Source organism: Pteronotus mesoamericanus, unplaced genomic scaffold (genome assembly GCF_021234165.1).
Source record: "Pteronotus mesoamericanus isolate MK-2021 breed Mesoamerican mustached bat unplaced genomic scaffold, CSHL_Meso_final contig_27, whole genome shotgun sequence".
In the NCBI taxonomy this organism is placed as follows: domain Eukaryota; kingdom Metazoa; phylum Chordata; class Mammalia; order Chiroptera; family Mormoopidae; genus Pteronotus; species Pteronotus mesoamericanus.
The window spans coordinates 2,393,564-2,419,509 of NW_026555115.1; the positions used below are offsets into that span (position 1 = coordinate 2,393,564).

General features: G+C 34.2%; 1 pseudogene; it reads left to right on the forward strand.

Annotated features, from left to right (window-relative positions):
- LOC129071620 (nucleophosmin-like) overlaps positions 1–23,290 on the forward strand; it is a 42,910-nt pseudogene extending 19,620 nt beyond the window's left edge.
- Positions 23,291–25,946: the final 2,656 nt, after the last annotated feature.

Here is a 25,946-nt window from a genome sequence, read left to right on the forward strand (position 1 = left end):
ATTTTGATAAGATTTTTTTAAAAATGCACGCTGAGATGACAGCTATCACAATACAACCTAACAAAATTTTTTTTGAATGAAGTTATAAGCAACTGAGCACTACTAGAGTCATCTCATGGAAAAAGAAATGAACTTTCTGACCAAACCAGTACCTCATAGGGGTTTGGTAAAGAGACTAAGACAAAAGTGCATAACAAGTGCATAGCATTGTGACTAGGACATAATAAGGACCTACATAGTGGCTATTATTATGATTGTTTTTATGAACAAAATGGTACTACTTGCTAGTAATGTCTGGAGAAGGATGGTTCAAACAAAGAAAATATCTTAAGTGGCTTAGATAATTGGTATGGTTGGAAATAATAGGAAAGTTAGTTACTGCTATACTACACTAGCCTTTGGGGAGAAAATGTGTAGTTTTTAAAGAAATTGCTTGCTTAACTTTTGTGTGGCTTCAGTAAAAATTATGTTCCATTTTAAAGTAGAAAAAAGGGAGTTAGGGCAGGAAAAGCGCATTGAGAAGTTTGAAGAGTGCAAATGTCTGATGGGTTAAGAAATGAAATTGGACTACCAGCCAAGATGGAGGTATAGGTGGATACATTTTGCCTCCTCACACAACCAAAAGAAGGACAACAATTTAAAAACAAAAAACAACCAGAACTGCCAGAAAATCAAACTGTATGGAAATTTGATAACCAAGGAGTTAAGAAGAAACATTCATCCAGACTGATAGGAGGGGTGGAGACAGGCAGGAGGGGCAGAGAGGAAATGTGTAAGGCAGTGGCTGGAGGACTGACTGAGGCTGTGGCTGGTGGACCAGGTGAGGTTGTGCCTGGAGGACTGGTAGGTCCCACATTTGCATGTGAATAAATTGGGAGGAACAACTGGGGAGGAGACAAACCACACAACCCAGGGTTCCAGTGCAAGGAAAAGAAAGCCTCAAAACTTCTGGCTGTAAAAACCTGTGAGGGTTGTGATGTTGGGATAAACTCCCAGCCCCTCAGGGGAGTTCATTGGAGAGACCCACAGGGTCCTAGAATGTACACAAATTCACCCACCTGGGAATCAGCACCACCAGGGCCCAATTTGCTTGTGGGTAGCAGAGAAAGTGACTGAAAGCTAGTGGAGAGCTGAGCAATTGGTATTGTTCCCTCTCAGATTCCTCCCCCACATACAACACCACAATGTAGTAAAGTGGGTTGCCCTACCCTGACAAATACCTAAGACTCCACCCCTTACAATGTAACGAGCACCGAGACAAAGACATATGGCCCAAATGAGAGAACAGATCAAAACTCCACATAAAAATACAACTAAGCAATGAAGAGATAGCCAATGTATCAGATACACAGTTCAAAACATTGGTAATCAGTAATCACAGAAATGGTTGAGTATGGTCACAAAACGGAGTAAAAAGTAAAGGCTATGCAAAGTGAAATAAAGAAAAATATACAGGAAACCAACAGTGAAGGGAAGGAAACTGGGACTCAAATCGATGATTTGGAGCAGAAGGAAGAAATAAACATTCAACCAGAACAGAATGAAAAAAACAAGAATTCAAAAAAATGAGGAGAGGCTTAGGAATCTCTGGGACAACTTTAAACACTACAACATCCGAATGATAGGGGTGCCAGAAAGAGAAGAGGAAGAGCAAGAAATTGAAAACTTATTTGAAAAAATAATGAAGGAAAACTTCCCCAATCTGGCCAAGGAAATAGAATTCAAGGACATTCGGGAAGCTCAGAGTGCCAAAGAAGTTGGACCCAAGGAGGAATATACCAAGACACATCATAATTAAATCACTCAAGATTAAAGATAAGGAGAGAATCTTATAAGCAGCAAGAGAAAAGGAGACAGTTACCTATGAAGGAGTTCCCATAAGGCTATCAGCTGATTTCTCAAAAGAAACCTTACAGGCAAGAAGGGACTAGAAAGAAGTATTCAAAGACATGAAAGGCAAGGACCTACATCCAAGATGACTCTATCCAGCAACGCTCTGATTTTAATGAAAGGGCAGATAAAGTACTTCCCAGATAAGGTAAAGTTAAAGGAGTTCATCATCACCAAGCCCATATTATATGAAAGATAAAAGGGACTTATCTAACAAATAGAATAAGATCAAAAACTATGAACAATAAAATGACAACAAGCTCACAACTATCAACAATAGAACCTGAAAAACATAAACAAAAACTAAGCAAACAACTAGAACAGGAAGAAAATCACAGAAATGGAGATCACATGGAGGGTTATCAATGGGGAGAAGGGAGGGGAGAATGGGGCAAAAAGGCACAAGGAATAAGAAACATAAATAGCAGGTACAAAATAGGCAAGGGTAGGTTAAGAATAGTATAGGGAATGGAGAAGCCAAATAACGTATTCATGACCCATGGACATGAACTAAAAGGGGAATGCAGGAAAGAGAGGGGATGTAAGGTGGAGGGGAATAAAGCAGAGATAAATGGGACAACTGTAATAGCATAATCAATAAATTATACTTAAAAATAAAACTTTAGAATTGCACTGTAAATGTTAAAAAAACAGCAAATTTTATTGGTAAACTTATGCAATGCTCAAACTGAGCTTTAAAGTGTTAAAAGAAGGAAAAGAATGAATGAGAAAGTCTGACCCATTTAAGGATGAAATTAAGGAAGACACAAATAAATGGAAGCATATGCTGTGTTCATGGATGGAAGAAGTAACATCATCAAAATATCCATACTGGCAGTCCTGAGAGAGAAGTTCTTACAGGCAGTCCTGAGAGGAAAGTTCATAGCAATATAGGCCAACCAAAAAACAGATAGAAACATTTCAAATAAAAGACCTAACACTACAACTTCAAGAACTGGAGAAAAAACAACAAATAAACCCCAGAGCAAGTAGAAGGAAGGAAGGAAGATCAGAGCAGATCTGAATTACATAGAGACGAAAAGAACAATTCAAAGGATCAACCAATGCAGGAGCTGGTTCTTTGAAAAGATAAATAAAATCAACAGACTCCTCAAGAAAAAAAGGGAGAGGATCCAAATAAAGTACATCAGAAATGAAAGAGGAGAAATAACAATTGATACCACAGAAATACAAAGGATTGTAAGAAACTACTATGAACAATTATATGCCAAGAAATTTGAAAATCTGGAAGAATGGACAAATTTCTCGAAAAGTATAATCTTCCAACACTGAATGAAGAAGCAGCAGAAAACCTGAACATACTGATATCACCTGGTGAAATTGAAGCAGTAATCAAGAAATTCCCGGCACACAAAAGCCCAGGGATGGATGGTTTCAGATGAGAATTTTACAAAACATTTAAGGAAGAGCTAAACTCTGTCCTTCTCAGACTATTCAAAAAAATTCAAGATGAAGGAAGATTGCCAGACTCCTTTTATGAGGCCAGCATCATCCTAATCGCAAAGAAAGACATCTACGGGTCAATTTTGCTGATGAACACAAACACTGAAATCCTCAACAAAATATTGGCAAACCGCATCCAGCAATACATTGAAAAGATTATCCACCATGATCAAGTGGAATTTATCCCAGGGATGCAAGGATGGTTCAATATATGCAAATCAATAAATGTAATACCTCACATAAACAAAAGGAAAGACAAAATCCACAAGATCACCTTGATAGATGCAAAAAAAGCATTCTATAAGGTACAGCACCAACTTATGATCAAAACACTCAGCAAAATGGGAATAAATGAGGCATACCTCAACATAATAAAGGCCATATATGAAAAACCTACAGCCAACATTATCCTCAACGGGCAAAAACTAAAAGCTTTCCCACTAAGATCGGGAGCACGACAAGGATGTCCGCTTTCACCACTTCTTTTCAACATTGTATTGGAAGTCCTAGCCACACTGGTCAGACAAGAAAAAGAAATAAAAGGCATCCAAATTGGAAAGGAGGAAGTAAAACTATCATTGTTTGCAGATGACATGATAGGTACATAGAAAACCCTGTAGGCTCCACTAAAAAACTATTCAACCTAATAAGTGAATTTGGCAAAACAGTGAGATACAAAGACAATATTCAGAAATTGAAAGCATTTTTGTATACCTGCAATGAAATAGAAGAAGAAGAAATCAGAAAAAGAATACCATTCAATATAGCAACAAGAAAAATAAAGTACCTAGGAATAAAGCACTTAGGAGGTAAAAGACCTGTACTCAGAAAACTATACAACATTGAAGAAAGAAATAAAGGAAGGCACAAATAAATGGAAACATATATGTGTTCATGATTTGAAAGAATTAATATCATCAAAATGTCCATACTACCCAAAGCAATTTATAGATTCAATGCAATCCCTATTAAAATACCAATGATGTATTTCACAGAAATAGAACAGAGATTTCAAAAATTTAAATGGAACCATAAATGACCCTGAATAACTGCAGCAATTCTGAGAAAGAAAAACTAAGTAGGAGGGATCACAACACCAGGCATCGAACTATATTACAAGGCCAGTGTAATCAAAACAATCTGGTTCTGACTCAAGAACAGCCCCATAGACCAGAGGAGCTGAATAGAATGCCCAGAAATAAGCCCATGTGTATATGGGCAACTAATACTTGACAAAGGGGGCAGAAGCATAAATTGAAGTAAAAATAGCCTATTCAACAAATGGTGTTGGGAGAGCTGGACAGCTACATGCAAAAAATTGAAATTGGATCATCAGCTGACACCATACACAAAAAGAAACTCAAGATGGATAAAAGACTTAAATATAAGTCGCAACACCATAGATCCTAGAGGAGAACACTGGCAGGAAACTCTCAGACATCCCATGCAGCAATATGTCCCCAAAAGCAAGGGACATAACGGAAAGAATAAACAAGTGGGACCTCATCAAAATAAGAAGCTTCTGCACAGCTAAAGAAAACATCAGCAAAATGAAACGGGAACCAACTGTATGGGAAAATATATTTGCTAATGATACATCAGATAGAGGTTTGATCTCCAAGATATGTAAAGAACTCACTCGACTCCACTCCAAGAAGACAAATGATCCAATCAAAAAAATGGGCAAAGGACCTGGGCAGACGCTTTTCCAAGGAAGAGATACAGAGGGCCCAAAGACATTTGAAAAGATGCTCGGCATCACTAGCCATGAGAGAAATGCAGATCAAAACCCCAGTGAGGTACCACCTCACACCGGTCAGAATGGCCATCATAAACGGATCAACTAACAACAGGTGCTGGTGGGCCTGTGGAGAGAAGGGAACCCTAGTACACTGTTGGTGGGAATGCAGACTAGCGCAGCCATTGTGGAAAGCAGTGTGGAATTTCCTCAAAAAGCTGAAAATGGAACTGCCTTTTGATCCAGGGATTCCCCTGCTGGGACTATACCCTAAGAACACCAAAACGCCAATTCAAAGGAACCTATGCACTCCAATGTTCATAGCAGCACAATTTACAATAGCCAAGTGTTAGAAGCAATGTAAATGCCCATCAGTAGATGATTGGATCAAAATACTATGGTACCTTTATACAATGGAATACTATGCAGCAGAAAGAAAAAAAGAACTACTACACTTTGCAACAGCAGGGATGGAACTAGAGAGTATTATGCTAAGTGAAAGAAGCCAGGCGGTGAAAGACAAATACCATATGATCTCACCTGTAAGTGTAACCTAACCAGCAAAACAAACAAGCAAGTAACATGTAACTAGCAACATTGAAAGAAAAAAGAAACCCAAAGAATCAAGAGGGAAAGAGGGGTGGGGAAAGGGTAGGGAATGGTCAAATCGAGGAACAAGTTTAAAGACCCATGGACAAAGCCAACATGGGAAAGGATTCAGGGAGGGAGGTGGGAGAGGGATACAGGGAAAAGTCATGGCAGGAAAATGGAAACAAATAGTATTTGAATAATAAAAAAAAAATAGCTTAGTCATGTTACTCAGTTAAATACTGCTCTCTGAGACATGGGTTATGTTTATTTCACATTAAGGTCTAAGATAGCTAGTCTCTTTGAAACCTCTCTGGAGCTAAATTTGCCCAGCTGATGCATTCTGTGCTATCTCAAACATGAGTAGTCATTGATTTGCTATCTTCTTTTGCCACTCCAAGTTAGTGGAAAATATTCAAAATTCTCAGAAAAGGAGATATATTCTAATTTGTTCTTAGTTAAATAGTCAATCTCATAAATTCATTTTTAAATGTATGTTAGTCTAGAAATATGTATTCACTTTGAATTCACCTATGGCTATGTCCACTGGAGATAGATGTTTAAAAACCTTTGAAAAGAAAACATATTTCTCTTCTTTCCCCTTTTTTCTCATCCATATCCTTCATTGCTTTCAAAAGTCTTCACCTATCATATCTTTTATTAACATTTCCCAGTTCAAAATGACATCTTACTATTCAGGATTTATATTTGTCTGACCCTATCATTTGGTATTTTTCATATAACACCTCACACAGTCATTTATCTTATTATATGAAATTATCTTTTCTATGTGTTATATTCTTCAAATATACCCATGGGCATAGTGCATAGTGGAAGAATATATACTTTGTAGCGTTAACTGTTAGATGAATTCATTATGAAATATTCCAAATTCATGAACCAATTTTATCCCATATCTATCTATACTGTTGTTCACTCTCAAAGAAGATACAATAATGTGTCAAGATAAGATGCCCTGGTTTTCTCACAACTATAGGACTCAAGTGGCACAAATCCTTGAATTCTTTTATTGTGTCATGTACCAGAAAAAGTGTGTGGGGTTTCAACACTCCCCTAGTAGAGGCATGTGTCTTTAAAGAAGATTTTTTAAAGGTTGAGGAGGAATATTGCCAACTAAATAATGGCATACCATTGACAATAAAACATTCTGATTTCAAAAATGTTAAAACATGAAAAAATGTGCACCTTAAAATCAATGATATATATATAGTAAGTTAATTTTTACATAAATGTAGATACTAAGTAAAAAAAAAGAAAAAAATGAAATTAACCCTTCACTCACTAGTGCTCCTTTTTCTGTCTGGATAATTTCTTTAGAAAAAAAGAGTTATGAAGGCTGACGGAAGCAAATTAGTGACAGTGTTTTCTTGTTTATTTTTTATTTGTCTTTCTCCTTTGGGTCCATTTTGTTATTGTGTATAACTTCTTTCCCTAGTCAACCTGTGTTTTTTGGTAATTAAGTTTACATAATTAAGTATGACATTGGTGTTACCTTTTATATCTTAAGGTGAGGAACTTCATAGGATTTAATTATTTTTTTCTTCGAAAGGAAGGTGTTTTACAGACAGAAGCTATAGATCAGTACTTGTTACAAAAGAATATCATTATTTTTAATGAGCAATTTCAATGTTTCAGACTCTGCTGAAAGTGGTACATAATTCTGTCGGGGAGAAAAGCTTGTTAAAATTTGGTGGTCAGAAATATATGGCTTCTAGTCAAATTCTGTAGCTCTGATTAGTGAGTTTAAACACATAATCTTGCAGGTTTACACCAGCTTTATGAAGGAGCACTGGTACAAGTGTACTTCTTTTGAAATAAGTATGTTGTTTTTCAATTTGTTACTTGTGTGTCTTTGAAATTCTTCTAAATATGAATAATAGTAATTTGAGAACAAAGAACTATTGAGCTTCGGTGGTCAAACCATGTCAACAGAAAAACAAACAAACCCTGATAATAAGAAAAATGGTAAGAACACCTATATAAGCACCATTTGTTTGCCCCAAAATCTTTGTGGTAAAGCTTAAGAAAAAGGATTTTGCATATGGAGATTTAAACCTGGGCCAGTCAGGGATGTGAAGGGCCCATAAAATTGGTGGTAGAAAGCTCTGACATGCTCCCAACCTAGAAGATTAATATGTAGGTTGATTTTCCTGGTATTTCTTCAAACACCCAGACCTAAACATTTTAAGAGCTAAAAGATAAAATAATTATTTATTTAAAAAAATTGTAATATAAACTATTCTATTTTTAATTTCACATGTTTTCCTTTTTTTCTTGAGGCCAACAGACATATAAAAAGAAATGAAATTCTGCCAGCTTTGAACACTTTGAATAACCAGAAAAAAGCATTTTTTCCCAAATTATGTTTTTTAATTGAATTTATTGGGGGGACATTGGCTTGCATAACCATACCACTTTAAAGTGTACAACTCAATGAAGTATCATCTACACAGTGCATCATGCAACCATTGACCCAAGCAAAGTCTATTTTCACCCCTCACATTTATGGTTTGTTTTTTTTTTAAATCCTCACCCAAGGATATGTTCATTGATTTAAGAGAGTGAGAGAGAGAGAAAGATGGTGGAGGGCGGGGAAGAGACAGACAGACAGACAGGCAGGCAGACAGACAGACAGACATTGATCTGTTGCCTCCTATACACAACCTAAACAGGGATTGAATGCATAACCTTTTGGCATATGGGGTGACCCTCCAAACAACTGAGCCACTGGGCCAGGCCCTCTGCCCACACATTATGTTTTAATGGCAACCTCTCAGTGTCCCTTTTCCTAACTAGTCATAATTTAGCTTGATAACTTAAAATATTGACATTAATCATTAGTTGTATTTGAATTTTATATATTTGTTTAAATAAATTCAGCTTGTCAGATCTATATACTAATTGTTTTCAATGTTCTTTTCTCTATAATTTAAAAATCATAAAGTAAAAATAATTTTGTTCTTTACATATAGTTTAAGAATAACTCATTGTGAGAAGGCAAGGTATAATTATTCAACATGTTCATTTTTGCCAAATAACATGTTTTTAAATTTGATAAAATTTTGTTGTGCATGATATGAGATCAACTCATTAAAATCAATTCTTTGAGCTAATGTATTAATATTTTAAAAATTCATTAAGCTTGGTGGTTTATGAAGTTCAAGCACAATTTTATTCATATATAACTAATTTTGGCTTAAAAACCCATGCATCTATTTGTTCTGAAAATATTCCTTAGGTCTCTGTTATGTGCAATACTTTATGCTAACTGCCATAAACTTTATCAAGATGAATAAAGTAAGTCTGGTTTCGACTTCTTCCCTTAAAGGATTTACAATCTACCATAGATGATATAGATATAGATAGATATAAGTATAGATATAGATATGTACAAGTAAATACATACACATATGATACCATGTGGAAAAACATAAGCAAATGTTTGTAATAGGTATAAAGGATAAATTGAGCATCACTCTCCAGGTGTCACCCTTAGCTTGTGTCATGTTCACTCTCTGTGGCACCTGCTATTGAATGGAGTTACTATATTTCCTGTAAATTGAGCAGATGCAGATTGGTGTCAGCCACCTTGAAATGGCCCAGGGAAATGTGTACAGCAAGAGGGTCTCTGAGTCCTGGTCAGATAAATAGATATGAGAAGAGATTAAGGATCATTTAAATTTTTCTAGTATGTAAAAATTTAAAACACAAAATGCAAAAGTAAATATTCCAATAAATTATAACATGGATGATAGAAAGACCCACTCACCAGGGACTATTGTCCCATCTCTGCACTGGTCATATATTGCCTGACACATCAGAAATGTCGCCTCATCTCTGACTTTTAAAAAAATCCCCATACCAAGCTGGGTAATGGGTTTTGGTATCAAACCCAGCTATTGCATTTTTATTTTTTTCTGAGTTGGCCAAGCATTTATTCAGAAAACAATTATCCAATAGTGCATCCATTGTGTTCTGCAAATGTTCTCTTTATTAAAAAATAATCTATTTGGGAGTTGTACTGAGTTAAATTGTTCCCCTTCCCAAAAGACAGGTGGAAGTCCTTAACCTCCAGTACTTCTGAATGTACCCTTATTTAGGTATTATTTCATATGTAATTATGTAAAAATTATTAAAGTTTGCCCTGAACCCAATGACTGGTATCCTTATAAGGGGAGGGAAATTTTGACAAACATAGACATACACAGAGGGGAAAAAGCATATGCAAACACAGAGGGAGGATTTGGAGAGATCTGGCTACAAGCCAGGTAAACACCACGCATTGCCAGAAGCCACCAGTAGCTAGCAAAGAAGCATAGAGCGTGTTCTTCCCTCAGAACCTTCAGAGAGAGCTTGGTAACACTGTTACCTTGATTTCAGACTTTATTCCCCAGAGCTGTGAGAGAATACACTTCTATTGTTTTAAGCCACCCAGATTGGGCTACTTTGTTCCAGTAGCCCTAGGAAACTGATATTGGAGCAAAGAAATGGCAAAAGAAATGGATGGTCTATATCATGTTTCCTATCTGACCACTGTTTCTAATAAATGGACATTTATGTTGAGATTTTGTATCAAATATGCTTAATATTAACAGACTTCATACAGTGTCAGAAGGAGAAAAATTATGATACTGTTTTTCTGGAAAAATTAGGCTCTATTATTGACCTCTCCTTAGATCTTCTGGAAGAGGATATCCCTGGCAATTCTGTGCCTTACTGAAAGTCAGTGACCACACAGGAGATCCAAAGTTACTGAAACCCCTGGTTTGTGGCTTGAGCAAAGGTATCCTGGCAAGCTCTTGGACATGGGGGTACCAAAAACATTGACTCAGTATCTGATGCAATTTGACCAAGTGTTCCTTAGAAAGTGCAATGAACTTGGAAATGATAGACCTTAATTTGATTCCAAACTTTGTAACTATTAGAAAGTGACTTTGTACTTGCTGAGGAACCTCTCTAGACCTCATCAGTAATATGAGGGTCTTATAGGAGGTGAACTTTAATGTCCTTTTCAGCTTTCTAATTACATGACTCAGTAGATGAATAAATTCCTGAAAATAATGCAAAGATTCTGACTTATGGAACTGGAATTTAAAATTTACTCACCTGTAAGTACAGGCTGTAAAGTAATTTTAATTAGTTCTTATTAAATTATGAAGTTTATGTTATTTGTATTTTGCTATAAGTGAATTACAACTCTTACTCATAGTTGATTTTCACTAAGAATTAAGGAAAAGGAAGTAATTTGAATTTCAAATTTCTAACCCATTAAATATGAAATGAATATTTAAAGATGAACAATAAAATTAGGCTACACTTTTGAAAAATATTCCTGCTTGCTAAAGTCAGAATTATACAGTCACGACCTTTAAAGTAAAGTACAGAGTTTCAGATAAGTGCAGTAGTTGCAGATTATATTTTCTGCAGAATTCTGTCCAAAGTGATATATACCCTTTCATCTTTCCTTTCAAAGAACAACAAACAATTTCTTTATATAAAATGAGTGTTCTGGAATGCTAAAATGACATGAATGGCTTCCACTCTTCCATATTAATATAGGTTCTCTCCAGAGGTTTATAATCTTTGATGACCAATCATGCTTGTCTTGGCAATTGAAATTTCTCCAGTAGGTTTGCATTGGGGAGTCTGGAAAGAACTTGGAGATGTTTGTTTTTGCTTTCTCTTCAGATCACATGCTATACTGAGTGGTACATTGGTAGCAGAATCAAGGTAAAGGAAGCATAGTTTCCCACAAGAAATTTGATTTTGTTTGAGATAGCATAATATGTGTACATTAACATACATGACAATTACTCCATAGTTTGGGATACATGTGGTAATGTCATCTTCTCACATTCTACCTCACCCACATTCATTAGCTAAGTAACTCCCTGTTTCCGTTATGTGTATATTTTATTCTGCTTCCTCTAAATTTAGTGCAAATCAGACTTTGATACAACAAATGTATGAGATACAAGGGCATTTATAATCCACTATACATTTCTTGGCATTTGTATACCCAATAGTGTCTACATGGTACTCTATGTGAATTACACAGTGGCAAGATTTTTGCTAGGTGTGTTCCAGCAACACCATGCACACATCTCTTCCTCAATGAAATAATGACACCATAATGAAGATTCCTGCTGCATAATAAGCCCAGGGGTTAACAAAGGAGCTTAATTGTTAAGAACTTGGGCCCTCTAGAGCCACACTACCTGGATTTACTCAGCTCTGCCACTTACTAGCTGCATGACCTTGAGCAATTTACTTAATCTCTCCATAGACTGCATGCCATAAAAAATAGAATGGGAATGATAAGAGGACTTTCCTTTGAGGACTGAGTTAATACATGCAAAGCACTTAGAACAGCACTCAACATAATGAGCACTTGATATATCATAGCTGTTATTATTAATGAGAATTTAAAGATAGGTAACTAGAGAAATGATTTTGGGGAAGGAGCATAAGTGTGCATCATCTACAAACATCCCAGGGAGCAATTATATAAAATTCTACAGTTGAATCTTGCAGTTTGAATATTTTAAATTTTGAGTAGCAAGTATGAGATTCCAGTTGTGGTTGGCCAACCAAGAGCACATTAAACGGAATTGAGTCTCTATAATTTTGCACTCCTAGCTAGTTCTTTCAGAGCAGCTCTTATGGAGCTCAAACAGCATGTATAAATTAAATGATAAAGTCCTCTTCTTCCCTCTCACTGAAGAATCATGTAGATAAATGTAAAGCTAGCAGAAGGGTCATAACAACTTTGAGAGACTCAAGAATATGGTTGAGTAGGAAATGGTCATCTCGTTGGCAGCATTTGTGGCACCAGCCACAATGAGGGACTGGGGAGGAATAGTAACATAGGGCAGACAAAGGGTGGGTTGGGTGCTGTAGAGGGGGCCTGGCGTCCCCTAAAATAACCTAGGTCCCTTATAAATTCATAAGTATCTTATATTATGACACAGTTTTCAAGAAAAGTGTATGTAGAAAATTCATTTGAATGTTGCCACCTAGCCTTGTCGGTAGAACCCAGTAACCAGAAAAACCAGCACCAAGTTAGAAAGATTATTGTCCTACTATTTGAGGCAAGTCCATCATTCATGGACCACCTGCCCAATAGCCTGGCCAAGTGCAGCCTCTCTTCATGCTGACCCAGCTGTCTGTCTCCTCACCTGAACATTATCTCAGCGAAAAGGGAAATGAGTTTGCTCTTTTCATGTGCCATTTTTCTTCCTTATCATTTCTTTTCATGTGAAGCTGCCCATGACTGCAGCCAGAGATAACATAAGGCTTTCCCAGACACGAAGCTGCTGCGTGTGCTGTTGCTTCCTGGCTCCTGAGCAAAGGTGGAAGCAACCCATGACTTGAGTTCTGTCAAAGAAAGAAGGGTAGCTATCTTCCGGAATGACAGGACTAAACTTGTATAAGAGAGAATTTGCAGAAAATCTTTCCTACGACCTAATTAAGAGAACTAGCTTGGAAGTTGTCTAAATAGTAGGGACACTGACATATTTATTGTAAACTGCAAGTCTGAGAAACACAAGCCTTGTGATACAAGTGATCCCAGCAAAATGTAATTGTTCCAGTGGAAGGAAATCAGGCAGACTGATGTACTGGAGGAATGGTGTCCCACTGCCTCACTCACAGCAATTATCATAGTCTATTTATACAGTAATATATTTTTAAATTTGGGGGTCATAGAGTCTAAGGGAGTTATTTTTGTTCTTGTAGCCTAGATAGCAAAGCATAAACTCATGGTTTGGGCCATCAGAGCCATCTGGCTCTGTCTATCTCGAAACTGGAGCATATTAGATATCTTAATATATGACCAGATCAGAACCTAGTAAGTGGGACATATTTGTTATGTTCAGGATTTAGAATTTTAGTCATCAGTAAGCACATCAACAAAGTCTAATATCTGTCTTGCTTATGTTTCTATCCCTAATGCACAGCTCTGTGCTAGACACATATTAGGCAGATAGATTTTTTGAGTAGATAAATGAATACATGGATATAAAATTACTGTCTTAGTTATATAAATATTTAAGTAAACAGATTAAAAATAAACAAGTAGGAAAAACCAAACATATTGTGATTTTTGTTATATTTTACTTTTGAAGTTGAAATAATTTTGCTTCTACATAAAAGAATACCCAAGGGAAGGAAATGTGACATTATCTCCTTTTAACAGAACTGAATAGCTGCTCATTTCTTTTAAGAATAAAAACATGAATGAAAATTTAGACTTACCATTGGGGCAATAGGATGGATGTTGAGCAAAGCCCCAGAGTTTTCCATTTTTGGCTGTAAGAGGAGAATTTAGAATGTGGTTTTTCAGCTGCCCTTAAAAACGTTGGAATGAAATAAGTGAACATGTTTGCAACCTCTAAATTTGCATGGATGTGAAAGACTGTCAGAGGGAGATAGAACCAGAAAGGGCCAGTTTATTTACATTAGTCTTATCTCCCAAACTGGAAAACTGAGATGAGGAAGGAGCAGTCACACAACGTTTCTATACAACAGTATACTGTTTCAGCTAATAAAATAAGAAGACTGTGGCCCATCACAGTAAAAAGCATACAATATAGTAAAAAAAAAAAAGTAAAATACTAAATTTTATATATGGTTTGATTTTAAGTACATAAAGTTATACTCATGGAAAAGATAACTATTTTTTTTCCTATTTTTCAAGCATTCTTTTATGCAGGATTTAGAAACATTTTCTAAGAAGATCCAGACAGCACTTTGTTTCAGCTTTGCAGGCCAAGAGTCCTCATGCTCTGCCTTTGTATCATGAAAGTAGCTCATAGACATTATGAGCTACATAATAAGTTTATGAGCATGAGTGTATTCATGGGCCATGCAAAATAAGGGATGGCCAGATTTGGTCCGATGGCCACAGTTTGACCGCCCATGCTTCATTCTTTAATAAATGTTTATTTATTTAACAAATATTATGTACCAGGCACTGTGTTATATTCTGGGATGAAAAGGTTAACAAAATCTGATCCTTATGTCCAGGTATGTCATAGTCAAACTATGGTCACACCCTTGTTTATAAATTAAAAAGTAATTTATGAATTAACTCTTTCTTTACCTTGTTAATATTTTTCTAGTTGTTATAATCTGAAATAGGCTTCTTCTTGCAATGTGCCTTAAGAATCTGGGTATGGAGGAAATGCAAATGAGTTAAGTATGCTTGGAGCCTATATGAATAATAATTCCCCACTGAATATGATTTACCTTCATAATATGGGGTTTTAATATTATAGCTTAGTTCTGCAAAGGAAGAACAGACCCCAGTGTTAATGCTGAAATTTGCCTTCAAACACAACGGAGTCAATGAACTACAGAATCCCTGCGATCTTTTATGGGATATTCATGCTTGACAAATCCCACTCTGTGTACTATTATCGCTCAAAGAGAGCTCAGGGGATATGGAGTAGACGCTGCTAGAGAGAAGATAAGACTTTAGAAAGGAGGACTGCAAACAGAAACATGCATTTTTACAAAGAACTAAATTGTGTGCGTGCTAATAAGAATACAATTGAAGTTTAATCAGGAGTGCCTTGTAGAAGTGAGGTAAGTACAGATCTGAAATAGCCTGATGGCTTTGCCAGAGGATGTTCTACATGCTGAGACTTGGACAAACATTCTTATCAAATAATGTTGTAAATTTGAAAATGTTCAATAAGTATATACTGATTAGTGTTAGTGTTGTTAACTCAGTGACTTCTTGAGGTTTGAGAGAAAGAAAACAATACTTTTTGCCTACAAGATAGTCCAAGGCTAATTTAACGATCTAACTTAGAGAATGTTGATCATGAGCTTCCTTTTCCCCTACATAGAAATGTTGTTTGCTCTCCAGTTCAGAGGAGACTAGGTAGCAGAGGAAAACCAGTCTAAAAAAATCCCTTCCATTCCACATGAAATGATGTCTGAAAAATGAGAAGTGTATTGTAGAGACATCTGCACTCAGACACATCTGCTTGTCAAATCAAGTACATTTAAGGTTTCTTCAATGTGCTGAAGAGAGGGTTAAGCTTCCTGGTCCTATGATGTTCTATAGCTAGGCACATGTTTCTCCTTCTTAAGGATTTACATGTGTTTGTTACTTTATTCTTCCAACATTGATATTTATTGTTGGCAAAAGACCCTTACTCATTCAGTGCTCACCACTTATTTTGTTGTCTTGTTTCCAAGGAGCACTGGAGAGAATGCAAATCTGAGCTGCATCACAAGTTCTCATTTTTGTGACCTTGAATTGTTGCCAAACCTCTCTCTGTCTTGCTTTCCTTATCTTTACAAGGATGAAAGTAGAACGTACTTTATGGGCTTGCTAGAATAGGCAAAGCAATTAAATACTGGACAGATATTATAGTATCTTACATAAATATTAGAAACTATTAGTAATAATACCAGTAAATATATATATGTGTGTGTGTGTGTATATATATATATATATATATATATATATTTACTGCTTATGTTTCTATCCCTAATGCACAGCTCTGTGCTAGACACATATTAGGCAGTTAGATTTTTTGAGTAGATAAATGAATACATGGATATAAAATTACTGTCTTAGTTATATAAATATTTAATTAAACAGATTAAAAATAAAAAAAGTAGGAAAAACCAAACATGTTGTGATTTTTGTTATATTTTATATAACATATATATATATATATATATATATATACATATGGTTTGTAACCAAAGTTTAAGCAACAATTCTGTCCTTGTGTGTATTCTGAAATTAATTTCCAATCTTTCCTTGAATTAGCAGCAGGATAATAACATTAGATATTATTAACAATCTTGGAAACAAAAATTTGGACATTTTAATAAAATTATTTTATCAATTAACAAACTTTGCCACTAATGATTTTTTTTGTTTAGAGGTAGAGTTCCTCACATAATAAACAAAAATTCTACTATACATTGATTATCTGGATATTTAAAACATAAAATAAGCAATTTAATTATTCTCGATACACATTTTCATGTTTTAATCAAATTTATATCTGTATCAGTTTTATACCTTATCACTGGTATATTTTTGAAAAATGTATGTTCATTTTCAGTATGATCTTATTTTAAATTATTTTTAATAAAAATATGAGATCTTAAAAATATGTAATATTTAGTTGTATTTTATGATTAATAACTTTAAAATTATTGACACCTTCAAATGAATTTCTTCTTTAGATTATATTTTAATTGAGAAAATACTTTTTACATATGTTAAATTCCTTTCTAAGCTTAGAAAACTCTACTGAATAGAAAATATTCTCAATTTTAAGTTTTTTCATATTAAAAAATAAAAATATTTCAACCCAATATTTTTCACTTGGTTTGTTTTTTTATTTTGCCTCTCTTCAAGCTTTTCCAGCAAATATTTTATGTTTCCTTTCTTTTAGTTTTTTTTTGTTTGTTTATGCTGTTACAGTTGTTCCTGCTTCTCTGTTTTCCCACTTCCTCACAGTCCCACCCTCTCCCCACCCCAAGCCAGTCCCCATATTGCTGTCCGAGTCCATAGGTTGTGCGTAAATATTCTTTAGTAAATCACTTTACTACCTTTCATCCCTTTCCCCGGCCCCTCCTTTTTGGCAGCTGTTAGTCTGTTTTATGTGTCTAATCTGTTATTATTTCATTGGTTTATTGTGTTCATTAGATTCCACATATAAGTGAGATCATGTGATATTTTCCTTTCATTTAACATAATTTTCTTCAGGTCCATCCATGCTGTTGCAAATGTAAGTTTTTTCTTTGCTACCACATAGTATTCCATTGTGTAAACACCACAGGTTTTTTTATTCACTCATCTACTGATGGGCCCTTAGGCTGTTTACAAATCAAGACTATTGTAAATAGCACTGCTATAAACATAGGGGTATGTATGTTTTTGTATTTGTGTTTCAGGGCCCTTGGGGTTTAGTCCCAGAAGTGGAATCAGTGTGTCAAAAAGGGGTTCCATTTTTAATTTTTTAGGGATGCTCCATATTGTTTTCCACAGTGGCTGCACCAGACTGCATTCCCACTAACAGTGTACCAGGGCTCCCTCTTCTCTATAGCCTCCAACAGTTGTTTGTTGATTTATTGATGGTAGTTGTTCTGACATGTGTAAGGTGATATCTCATTGAGATTTTAACTTGCATTTCTTCAATAATTAGTGATGTTGAGCAGTTTTTCCTATGACTACAGGCACTCTATATGTCCTCTTAAGAGAAGTGCCTATTCAGGTCTTTTGCCCGTTTCATAATCTGGTTGTTTGTCTTCCTGACATTGAGTTGCATTGGTTCTTTGTATATTTTGGGGATTAAACTTTTGTCAGATGTATCATTGGTGAAAATATTGTCCCATACAGTGGGTTCCCTATTTGTCTTGCTGATGTAAGCTAATAAAAGTCCCATTAAGGAGACTTTTAGCTATACAGAAGCTTTTTAATTTGATGTAGTCCCATTTGTTTATTTTCAGCTTCATTTCCAGTGCCTTAGGAGATACATCATGAAAAATATTTCTATATTGAATATCTGAGATTTTACTCCCTGTTTTTCTTCTAGGATTTTGATGGTTTTGTTACTTACATTTAAGTCTTTTATCCATTTTGAGTATATTTTTGTATATGATGTAAGTTGGTGGCTGTTTCTTTCTTCTTTTTTTTTTTTTTTTGCATGTATCAGTCTAGGTTTCCCAACACCATTTATTGAAAAGACTGTCTTTGCTCCATTGTATGCGTTTGCTACCCTTGTCAAATATCAGTTGCTTATACAGGTGTGGGTTTAATCCAGGGATCTCTGTTCTGTTCCATTGATTTATTTGTTCTTGTGTTAGTACCGGGGTGTTTTTATTACAGTGGCCTTTTGGTATAGTTTGATATCAGGAGTTGTGACAGTAGCAAGATACAAAATTGATACCCAGAAATCAATGGCATTTTTATACACCAATAATGGGCTCAGAAAGAGAAAGTAGGAAAACAATTCCATTTACTATTGCAACAAAAATAAATAAATAAAGTACCTAGGAATAAATTTAACCAAGGAGGTAAAAGTCCTGTATTCCAAAAAGTATAGGCCACTGAAGAAAGAAATCAAGGAAGATACAAGTATGGGGAAGCACACACTGTGTTCATAGATTGAAAGAATTAACATCATTAAAATGGCTATTCCTCACAAAACAATTTATACATTTAACACAATTCCTATTAAAAAAAAAAACAAAGGCATGCTTCACAGTACTAGAAAAAATACTTCAAAAATTTATATAGAACCAAAAACACCCCAGTTAGCCTCAGCAACCTTATGAAAGAAGAACAAAGCTGGATAGAGGATCATGAGTTTTCTCTATTAATAATTATTTTATTGTTTTTCCAAATATTAATATTATAAAATCATTAGAATTCTCATTTTTTAAATTTCATCCTGGTATAGACCATAAATTTAGCAGGGGGGTAGGCAGAGACAAATGTATTTGAAAAAATAAATTAAAATAAATAAATTAAATAAATAAATAAATAAAATCTTTCTTTAAAAAAATAGATTTTTTAAATCAAATCTTATATATTCTCTCTTCTCTTTCTGTTTAATTTATGGAGTTTTATATAGTACTTTCTTTTTTATGGGTAGACATTTCAATATTTCTTGTTTTCAAGTTTTGTTTTAAACAACTGAAAAACATTAAAAACACCAAAAGGCTGTTTTTCCTATTTGTTGAATGACTTTATTTGACATCTAATTCTAAACTGGTACCAAAATACAGAGGAAAAAACTGTCACCCCCTCATATTAGAAATCAGTACCATTGTAGAACATTTAAGATGACTTACAAAGTAGCTCTTCAAAGTATCAGACATCTTAAAAAGCTGGTTAAATTTCAAAATCCAAGAATCAAAGAAAAATGCCTACTTCCCTGTTAAAGTAGTCTTTATATTCAGCTTCTTTAATATAAATTGTATAGTTGAGTTTTAAACAATCATGGCTTTCCCATTGCTTGGTAAAATATGGCAGATAGTTTAAGCAGAAGTATGAATGATATATTTACCATGACTAATTACAAGTAACGACCTACTCCATGGATTTGTTAATTTACTAAGAATATTGTTTTTACTGCTACCAACATTTTAATTTATAATATTACCTTCAATGTTCAAATTTTAATGGAAAATAATTTCATTCATAAAATATAAGATGTTTTACATTGAACATTGTGATGGTTAACTTTATGTATTAATTTGTCTGGGCCATGGTGTCCAGATATTTCATCAAACATTATTCTAGATGAGAATAACAGTATAATAAAATACTTCAAAATTAAACCCAAACTCAGCAAACATAAAAAATAAACTAATCTAAAATCATGATTCTTACCACCAATGGTTGGTGTGGACATAACTCATGTATTTTGCTATGGAATATAGCTTTATTCATATATGTGACCGTAAGCTGACAGTTCACAAGAATGAAAAAAATTTGTTTTCATACTGAGTAGATTATACAGAAACTTTAACCCACATATAATTACATATAAGGAGGAGTGAAAGAATAACAGCCCTTAGAGAGATGCTCAATTACAAACTTCTGTATCCGCAAACCGAAAACCAGAGTGTTTAATAAAGTCTTTGCTGTCTTTTTTTCCCTTTTGTTGAATAATCCTGTGAAATTCTATGATAAGTTAAATATTAATGTTTTAAGTTTCAAAGTCATGCTTTTCATTATTATCTCTTTCCTCCATGTTTTCATCATGCACTTTGTATATGTAACTAATCAGTCATGCCTTCTCCTGTAAATAATTGTTTGTTTCTGTCTTCCATAAGACTCTGCCTAAGACAAGGTCATGTCTTAACATTCCTTGCATCAAAATTTACTTGGCGTTATTTAAAACATAGTAATTATATCAATATGTTTGTTGAAGAAACATCAAAGTTACATCCACTTTCTTGCCATAACTGTCTACGAATATCTTTATGAACTATCCCATGAACTATCATTAATGATTGCCATTTTTAAATTTAGATTCATTTATAATATAAAAAAATTCATAGAGCTCAGTGTGATCGTTAGAGCTCTATTAGTAACCATACCTTGAGACAAAAATAGTATCCAAAGCAATTCTGATTACTGCAATGAAGTAAACATATAGGCAAATAACATTTGTGTAATTTTTAAAAACCCATAATACACACATAGGGAAGACCATATGTAAGCCTTTGGTACTGTGGATGAAGACAATTTTATGTAAATAAAAGAGTTACATCTATCTGCAGAAGCCTAGTCTTTTTCACATTACAGATCATTAGAGCCACAGGGTTGGGTGTATGACATTCACAGTGAATAGCAATTTTCACACACACCAAAAAATGACATACTACTTAAACAATAGAAAATTTAGTTCATATTTAAAATAACTTTGTAAGTTGTCCTTGAGGCTACCTTTAAACTACCAGCAAACACTTTTGGTAGATGAAACCAGCTTTCTCCTTTAAAAATGGCTATTTTTTTAAATTATAAAAAACATTTAAAGAACATAGTGTGCTTTAGAGAGAAACATGTCTAAAGCATATCTTTTTGTTAATAACATTAGGCTTTTCCTAATCAGAGCCCCCATTTAATTCCTGCAAAATTTAAAGACTGTTCTTAAGTATAAAATGTACACATGCAGAAATACACAAAGCAGGCTGTGTTTCTATTTCAAGGGAAAATTGTGTTTACCCTATTGCCTATCATCATAATACCTATCTGAATTGTTATTGAAAGTCACTCAACATCTTAGAAGTAAACAATTTTCTTGATGTGGTTAAAGGAAAATATATCAATATAGAGAGTGATGATGGCATGATTATAGTAATTATCACATGTAATGTGGGTAGTTATTACCATTTAATTCTGTTCTAATTTATTATAGACCTAGTAAAATCCCAGTAGGGAGAATATACAAGATGAACTAACATTAATGAACTTTTGTTCACTGGAAATGAGAAAAATAAAAATTGCCAAAAATACAAATTTTTTGACTAATGGCTAGGACAAATTTTAATTTACCTATATTATGTTTTTAAGAGGGATTAAAATAACTTTCAACTGAGAATCATTATAGATACACATCTGAGGGATGAGAAAGTAAAGAAGATAACACGCTTTTTAAATATCCAACTTTTTCAAAGGTTATGGTAGTTTGTTACCATTTCGTTTTACTAGTCCACAGATTATTCAAAGGCAGAAATCTCATTATTTCTATCTTTTCACTAATAGCTAAAAAAGGTCCTGGTATATGGAAAGCAATCTGTGGTGTGCCGGTTCTGACTCAGGCTGATTTTCAAGAGCTAATTTTTAGGTTTTCAGAAACTATACACAGGCTGTTTTATGTGAACTTGATCAGTTAAAATCAGGCAGGGTGGGGACATTTATACCCTTTGGTATATTAGGTATGGACAAGCCTTTTCCCCTAGAAAGCAGGTTATTAAACATTTACTGGAATACCACCAGATAGCATTGTAGGAATGATGAGTAAACAAAGAATAAGTGGCAAAAAATGTAACATAGTGATACTCTGCAATAATAAAAAGAAATGCAAACCACTCGTGAAATAAACACAAAGCATTACAGAAGATAAACTACTTGTAATTTAGTGTTAAACAGTCTTGCAGTTCTAATTTGGGCTCTGTCACTGACCAGTTGCATACCCTTATAAAAGGCATTCACTCTCTTTGAGGTTGAAGGCCCTTCCACCATGTGAGGATACCAATAGAAGTCTGTAAAAGAGAACCTTCACCTGAGCCTGTGGGCAATTTGGTCCTGGACTTCTAGCCCCAGAACTGCTGTGAACCAAAGGCCAACAAAAATTATCACTTTAGAGTAGATAATGATGAAATAAGCACTAGTTATGTTTAAGAACAGTCCTGTAGCGGCTGGTACAAAGGATGACTTGCTCATTGTTGAAGCAGGAACAATGAAAGGCAGCTGTAACACTGGCAACTTTGTAAATGTCTGTACAGCCAGTGGTTTCCCTTGGAAGCTTTGAAATACCACCACATGTGGTCCTAGAGTGAAATGTGATTCAGGGCCTGTGTGTATTACCAGACAGCATTTAGTAGCTGTGGAGGAAGATGCAGAATCAAAGATGAAGAGGAGCAGGATGTAAAACTCCTATGTATATCCAGAAAACAATCTGCTCCTGGAAGTGGCAACAACGTTCTACAGAAAAAAAAAAAAAAAGTAAACCTTGCTGCTGATATAGATGATGATGACAACGAGAAAGCTGAAGAAAAACAGCCAATAAAGAAATCTGTATGCTGTATTCCAGTCAAAACTGCACAAAAATCAAGCCAGAGTGAAAAAGACCCAAAACACTAAGATCAAAAAGTAAAGAATCCTAAGGAAAAAAGTAAAGAAAATTTTAAGACACTACAAAGACCTAATTGTGTAGAAGACATTAAAGCAAAATGCAAGCAAATATAGCAAAAGGGAGTTCTCTTCCTAAAGTAGAAGTCAAGTTCATCAAATATGTGAAGAATTGCTTCTGGATGTCTGACCAGGACGCTATTCAAACTCTCTGGCAGTGGAGGGAGTCTTTTTTAAGGTATTGAAAATATTTTGTTAAAATGTTTTGTCTTTATTTCATTTCTTTTACAGTTGATATATAGTTATCCTTTTTATAATGCAGAGTGAGGACTTTGCTATCATGTTTGATCAACATTGTCCAGGTTCCATTACGAAGAATATGTTGTCCAAAATGCCTGTTTTTAAAGTGGAACTCCACCCTTTGTTCTGGTTTTAAGTATGTATGGAATATTATAATAGTACTGGCATCCAGCAAATGAAAATGGTGGGGAGACAAAAATGTACATGTAAAATAAATTCATTATTTTAATAAAATAAATCAATCAGTAAATTCTTGGAGTTTTAAGTAACTTGCTCAAGGGGCGTGTGTGTGGGAGTGTACATAAAAATGGAGGTAATAACGCTCACCATATCAAAATTAAGTGGTTATTAAATATTGTAATTGCCTGAAATATATGAGATCGAGTCAGAAGAAACTGATGTGTTTATAGATTAAAAATGGGTCTCAGTTACTTCATATTGCTCCACCTTTATAGTAAGTATGCAATATATATTTGAAGTGAGAAAGAAGAAAAGAGAAATGAAAGAGTTTAGGAAGAAAAAAGAGAGAATCGAGAACATATCAAGAATTTTATTCAATAAAAAAAATTTCAACGTGTTCATACACATCCTGCCCAGTTTTCCAGTTCATCAGTATAGTCGGTGACTTACACAAAATAATGGTCTTGCACTTTGACCCGAGAGATTGAAACCCTTAGAGATACCTTCTGAATGGTGCAATGTATGTTTATCAGTATAATGTGTATTAGTATATTGTAATATTTTGACAGTGGTAGTTCATTTAGCTATATTTTGGGCACATCAAGAAACATATAAAACACATTTTATCTATTTATGTAGCTCATTAACAAATTTTAAAAAGCAATACATGTCCTTCATAAAAAAGAAAAGATCCTAACCATACTGTGTATCAAAGAGAACACATGTAAATATCCATTAGAACACAGAGATCACACTGTGGATCCTGTCCAGAAGAATGAATTTCAAACTAACAAACATGCCACAAACATCTTTCCATTGAATGCACAGAGGTCTATTTCATCTCTTACTTTCATATAATGTTTCATTGCATGGATGAGTCACAGTAGCATAAAATTTACTTTTGGCTTCCATAAAGAATGCAACAATGAACATTTGTATGTGTGTATTTACATATTATATTTATATTTTTGTATTCATATTTATATGCACACTTTGTGTTACATATGCAGGCACACACATATTTTGTTTTGTGCCTGGATAAATATTTATGCATACATAAGTCTTGGAGTTGAAAATGCTAGGCAAATGAGACTTTCCAATTCAAATTTGGTGAGATATGACAAAGTTGTTCCCCAAGGAGGTCACACTAATTTATAGTTTCTCCAAAACTATGTGTTGTATAAAAAAAGCTTCACAAATTATCTCTGGAATATTTGCAAGTTTGATTTATTAAAAAATTTTAATTTTCATTGATTATTAATGAGTCTGATTATTTCCACATGCATTTATTATTTTTTTATTTTCATAATTCCTCTTCAAATTTTTTGTGTGACTTTCTATTGGATTGTACAAAAGCTGTTATTTATTTTTAAATATTTTTTGTCAATATCTTCCAAATAACATTCATAATTTTTGTTTTTGCTCAACTTTCTCTGTAGTGCTTTTCACTATGCCAACATTTTAAAATTTTACATAATGAGGTCTGTCAATATTTCCTTTAAAGATTTATGTAACACATAAATTCTCCTATTTCCCAATATTTTATATGTATATCTATATTTAAATCTTTGATCTGTCTGGAATTTATTGTGGTGAAATGAATAAGCACTGGCTTGTTTATTACCAAATGACTGGAAGTTATCCTAATTGACTCTTACTGAATAATCCATCTTTCTCTTGTCTATTAAAATGCTTGCTTTCTCATATTCTAATTGTCAGTATGTCTTGGATCTGTTTAGACTTTTAAAAATTATTTCCCAGTGAGTTATTCTAACTTGCACTTACATCATCTTGTTGTAATTTTGGTTGCTTTATTATATGATTCAGTGTTATTTAGGACAAGTCCTCTTTTATTAATTTTTTTGTGCATATATGTGTATGAAATTACCTGGCTCTTAAATTTTCTTTTTTTAGACAAATGTTGAAATATTTTGACACATTGGAAGTTTGTGGTTTTCAGACCCACAAACTCACGTACACACATTGAAATCATTGAGTGTACACTAATAAATAAATTAGGGAGAACAACCATGATAGAAAATTGAATCTGTGTCCAAGAACAATAGCTTTCTCCATTTATTTTAATTTTCTTCTTGGTTTGGCATTTTTGTAACTTTATTCATATGAATCTAATATAGTTTTATTGAAGTTATTTTCAAGATTTTATTTTGTTTTTACCAGTGTAAATGGGATATTTTTAAAATTGCATTTTCTTTTTTTTTTAAATTTTATTTTAATTTATTTTTTCAAATACATTTGTCTCTGCAAACCCCCACCACTTTCCCTTGCTCCCTCCCTCCTTCCCTCCCTCAGCTCTTCCCCTTTGGTTTTGTCCATGAGTCCTTGCTATATGTTCCTTGACTTTCCCCTTCCCTTCCTTGTCCCTGCCCCGCTCCCTCCTTCCCTCTTGTCTCTGTTGAT